Genomic DNA, 5,686 nt, shown 5'->3' on the forward strand with positions numbered 1-5,686 from the left:
TCAGGATAGTATTTTCTATTTCCATCCATTTGCATGCAAAATTTGAGAAGACATGACTCTGAAAATTCTTATGAGGAAAAATTTAACTGGGGCTGGCTTACATTTCAGAGGTTTAGTTTATTTCTGTCATAGCAAGAAGCATTGAAAAACACAGGCAGAATGGTGCTGTGCGTTCTACCTTCAGACTGGCATGCAGCAAGAAGAGATTGAGATATTGGGCCTGGCTTGGGCATCTGAGACCTCGAAGCTTCCTCCAGATAATTATACCTACTCCAAGAAGGTCACACCTCCTAATAATGTCTTTCCCTATGGACCTATAGGTCCATTTTCATTCAAACTACCACAATGCTTTTAACTGCTGAGCCACCTCTTCCTAACACGCCTTTTCTCTGAGGTACATAGAATTAGCATAAAGTTACTAAGAATATTCGTACCTTGAGTGACCCATTACACCTCATCAACATACAGTAGCTTTGCCACAAAGTATGAAGGCAATGACTGTACTAAAACACGAGACAGGTGGAGCTTCTAATAGCTGCTAGCAGAATTACACTTCCATATGCCAGTTTGTTCAGTTAGACAGTAAACATACCTGTATTATTTGTAATTTTCCATAGACAGCTTAGAGTCTCATCCCCTTTAGCCATATCTCACAGCCATTACCACAACTCTATAAAGTTACAGCGTGTTGACTGCTCATTTGCATATTGGCTAACTGATTTAGTTTTGAACCCTTTGTTCAGATTGTGGCTTGCTAAACTGAATGTACTATGTGAGTTGCATTTTTCCTTACAGGTACCCAAGAATGATGCAGGGGAAGGTAGCCTCCACAGAAACATTTGGAAAAGAAGTTGTCATCGTTTTAGAAACACCACTTGCATCTTAGTACATGCCTGCTGATCAATTACTCTCATGCAAAATAAGAAATGAGAGAGATCTGTGTGGTCTCCATCAAGAAAACATAATTTATAATTAATATACTTTTACTGTAGGTTAAAATGAATAATTATGGCGATCACAGTTTCCATATTGTTGCAAGCCAGGAACAAAGGTTGAAGGCAACGGAGTGCTTTTGGGCGATCTTACTCCATTGCTTAGATTACAGTTAAAGTGTTTGAATTTCAGTTTCCACCCAGTGTTTTCATGTCACAGCTGAAAACAGCAAGGGTGTGAGTATTGGTATCAGCGAAGGAAGTGATGTTTTCATAAATGCACTCTCTCATCTCTGTGATCTTCAACAGTACTAGAATAGTCAATATTTCCTCCTTGTGTTCATGTCTTTCTGCTCCACAGATGTCAGGATAGGATGATGAATTCCTTGAAGACTATTCTAGGTTATCAGTGTATCTGTGTTCTCTGTCATGGGTTAGTGTCTTCCTTCTGTTGCTATGACAGACCTGCTCACCCCACATGATATTGCTGACAATTTTAATTGAATAACCTTTTGATCATTAGGTGATTTTCTTTGTATTATTGGACCTTTGAACCGCATTCTTGGCTTCTACCCACTGGGTATCAGTGGCTTCCTTCCTAATTGTGGCAATCCAAAATGCATTTAGACTTTTCCAATCAGCTTCTGCATGGTAGGAGTATAGAACCATCTTCAGGTGTGAGCCTGAAGTGAGCTCAAAATTCACCATTTACTAGTATAGCAGGTATTTGTTCCATAGCTACTCTCTATAAGCACAACAGCAAGTAGAGCTACATCACAATATATTCCAGCATCAGTTTGCAATTTTATGGGCCGGATTTCAGAAACTTGGCTAATTAAAACAACCATTAAAATAAACACACATTTGGGATTAGAAATGTGATCTCAAAGGTCCTGGAATTACGAAGGGTTGGGGAAAACCTCCTCTGAGTCTAATGCATGATCAAGGTTGCTTAGATCCTTAAGCCTAATGTGTCAGTGGAGGGTAAAACAGGGGTAGCTCGCCTGAAACTTACTCCTGGGCTGCTTAGATATTAGGAACGAGATACTGCTTCTCCTGGCACATTGAGCGCTGCTAGGCTCTGTGTCCATAAGCAAAGTGATTACGAACTTTGGTAATGAGCTAAGCCAGCTGAGACTAGGTGGGTGGACTCTTTGAAAGTGTGTGTAGATTCATTACCAGGCTGTTTGCAATAGATTAAGCCCTGGGATATGACACTTAAAGTCAGCAGGCCCAGGAAGAGTACCCCACCTCTTTAAACTGCAGTCTATGGTGGAAAAATAAAATACGAGAATGAAATCGTCTTTGGGGACTAATTACCAAGTTGAGATGCAGATGGAATTTTAGTGAGTAGCAGCTTCTACATTATTTTCTTTTATGCTTCACGTGGTTCCTTAGTCTATATTTTTAATGTTTCTATCTACTAATGACATTCTCTCTCCTGTTATTTCTAATATGTCTCCAGCGATGTATTTCCAAGAAGGAATTCAATTACCTGGACAGACAGATGTGCTAAATGGCAATTTGAGGGTTATTATCTTTTTCTCAAGTTGATTGCAAAGCTGACTCATGACTCTAGCACTGCTGCTGGGGGTAGGTGGGGAGAGGCTCTGTCAACCAGCTGTTAAAAATGAAACCTCATAATGAGGGGGAAGACGTGAAACATCAAGGAACTCTCTTTGCTCTTACCGATTGCTTCATTTAATTGGCACTGTTTTATTGAATTTTTAATAGGATGAAATGAGATTTTAATGTAATCTCCTTGAGTTTATACCTAATTCAATATATTAATTTATTACAAATCTTTCCTCATTAATTTGTTTTGTATGAAGTTACGGAACAGAAAGTTTTCCCAATTGCCAGTTATTTGTAAACTTTTTAAATTTTCCTGAAAAGTTTTGTTGCTTGTAATGGGAAAACCAACAGGTAGCCACTCAAGTGTATGTGTTTCTGAGACGATGTAAGCTTGTGTTTGTTCAAATTTCATGAGCTTGGAGACTAAGTCTCAATTATTTTAGCCCTTTAGAATGATAGAATGTATCCTTAGCTTTAAGATGCTGTGAAGTTCCTTTCAACTGAAATAAGGGAATGGGCAGTGTCATCTAACAGTGCCCCCTGAAATGGGTCTCCTTGCAAGTTCTGTGCTTCACTTACCCTGTACACATAGCTTTTTAAGGAATGTGATGTATTTTTCTAAAAAAAAAATAATGCTGAGAAGACGCTTGTCTCTTTACTGTAGTCTAACTATTTTATGGTAAGATATATAGAAAATTAGTATCAGACTTCTCAGACAGCAGCAAATGCTGGCTGTGACATTTTATTACAATGTAGTAAGTACACTTGTACAGTTATATGGAGAACCAGAATATTCTTGAGTTGTTCAGAAGAAGACCATAGAAAATGCATATAATGAGATTTAGGGAGTGTCTGTTGATAGAACATACTTTAATAGTATGCGTACTATTTGTGTCTATAACTTATAGAATCTCTTGTAACTGGTTCATACTTGTAACCAGTACATGCTCATTTTTGAACGTCTGTAAGAACAGCATGGAGAAATAGTAAAATTAATTTATAGTTGTATATAAGAGAGAAATTTCCTGGTGATACTTAGTTATACACACCTGGACCTCTGTATTCAGTAGATTCTTCGGTTTTAATTCAAGCAATTGTGAGTCAAAAATATTTTTAACTGTGTGTGTACTGAGCACGCACAAAATTTCACCATCATTGTCTGTAAACAGCACAGTGTGACGGCAATGAACACAGCATTGGAAATGTATGAGGTGCTGAATAATACGGGTATGATCTGAATATATGAGCAGGATGTGCTTAGCTTAGAGGCTTCATCTCTCTATAGAAAAGGCTTGAGCATCCATAGCCATAGATTTTTATACCCGTGGGATTCTTGAATCATCTCTCTTCTGGATATTGAGAAATGACTGTATTCATGTAGACATTTTTGCTGTGTGTTTCATATAGCATGGGAGAAAACCTATTTGTAAGATTTTTGTGATGAATATTTTACTCAGCAATATATAACTTACCAGCAGACAGATCACCAGAAACATTCTTTTAATAAATGACTGCATGCAACTATTATTACAGTTCTATAAAAATATATTTGACCAATATTCTATGTTGTTTTTTATTTTAAATATTTTTACTTGATTAAGTCATACCATGGCCTTTTTTACCAAGGGCATTTTAATGTGTTAAATGTAAGTTTTACTGTGTGGTAGGTATGGTTAGGCAAAGAACTCTCAGGATGGTTGCAAGCTGAAATTTAGTTGGCTACTCATAGTTTTAGGAAGGACAGGCCGTGTCTTGTGTGGCCAGGTCCTGTCAGCTGGGCTCTCAATGCCTCTACACTGTTACCCTGTTAAGTTTTACACATGGGGGAGTCAATGTAAGCTGAGCTCCGGCAACATAGAGAAGCCTGCTCTCTAACTCTGACTTGTTGGTTCTCTCATGCACTCAAGCACTCACTGGCTGAAGTTAAAGTGAGTCTCCTGGAGCTGCAGATGTGCAGAATGCCACCGCAGATTCAGGTCTACTTCAGGAGCCGAACTTTAAGGAACAGTCTAAGTAGCTGGGGGGAGTGGGAGAGGAAAGGGATAGGAGAAATGGAGGCATCGACCATTGTTTCTTCTTTTGATATCTGCTGGCTTTAAAGGAAAGGAGACTTGGCTCCGGATAAAAACTATGTAGTTGTTTTGAAAGTCTTCATAATGTTGAAGCTCGAGGAAATGACAGATGTTTACATAGACTCGATAAACACTTGTCACTGACGGGCTACACAAAGTGAACATTTTCACATATCTCTAAGTGTAGGTTTGTCTCTTTTGTAGTTGGTGTGGAACAGCTCCAGAGTCCCTGAATCCTGTTTTCTATACCAGGCAATCTTTAAATAGTGGTTGGTGCCCTTTAAACTGTTGGCTTTCTGAACTGGCTTTCCTTCAGTAGGAACGATGACTTGGAATCATCTCCAGGTGAGTAAAGCAATGGCTGCTTTGAGGTTCAAATACAGTAGCATATGTGATGTCTGGGAAGGGAACTAAATCTTAAAAATCTGAGAAAAGTTAGAAAGCATGAATTTTATCGATCTTGGTTGAACATAGATGAGGTAAACATCTCGATGACTTCATTATTTTCATGGTACTGAGGAATGGTACAGTAATGTCATGATGTGGGGAAGTGCCCAGCAGACGTTTTTAGTGGGCTTCTTGGTCCTTTTTCCTTTAAACATGACTGGGATCCATTAGCTATAGAGTTTTAGACTTGACTAATGGTTATTCTACTTGTTCATGGCACTGTAACTAGATGGTGATGACTTCAGAAACTGCTCACGTAGAAACTGATGAACGAATTTGGTGTTGCTGTGGCACAAAAGTGTGCAATCTCTTTTATTAATTCAAGAGCGAGTAGTTTGCAAGTGTTGTTCTACAGTGGATTAACAAACACAAAGCAAAACCAACAATATTAGTCAGGGATCTCTATAGCAAAAAAAAAACCCTGATAGGATGAATATATATTTATTAATATATATTAAAAAGGTATTTGTTATACTGGTTTATAGGATGTGGTCTGGGTACTTCAATAATGGCGTCTCTCATTGGAAAGACAGAGAAACCCCTAGTTGCTCAGGCTGCAAGACTGGATGCCTGTACATTCTCAATGTATCTCTGGAGCCCTGGAAGATTCCTGGAGAGCTGTCGGCCTTCACTCTACTTGGGGCAGCTGAGGATAGGGAA

This window comes from Microtus ochrogaster, linkage group LG7_11 (assembly GCF_000317375.1).
Source record: "Microtus ochrogaster isolate Prairie Vole_2 linkage group LG7_11, MicOch1.0, whole genome shotgun sequence".
Lineage (NCBI taxonomy): Eukaryota > Metazoa > Chordata > Mammalia > Rodentia > Cricetidae > Microtus > Microtus ochrogaster.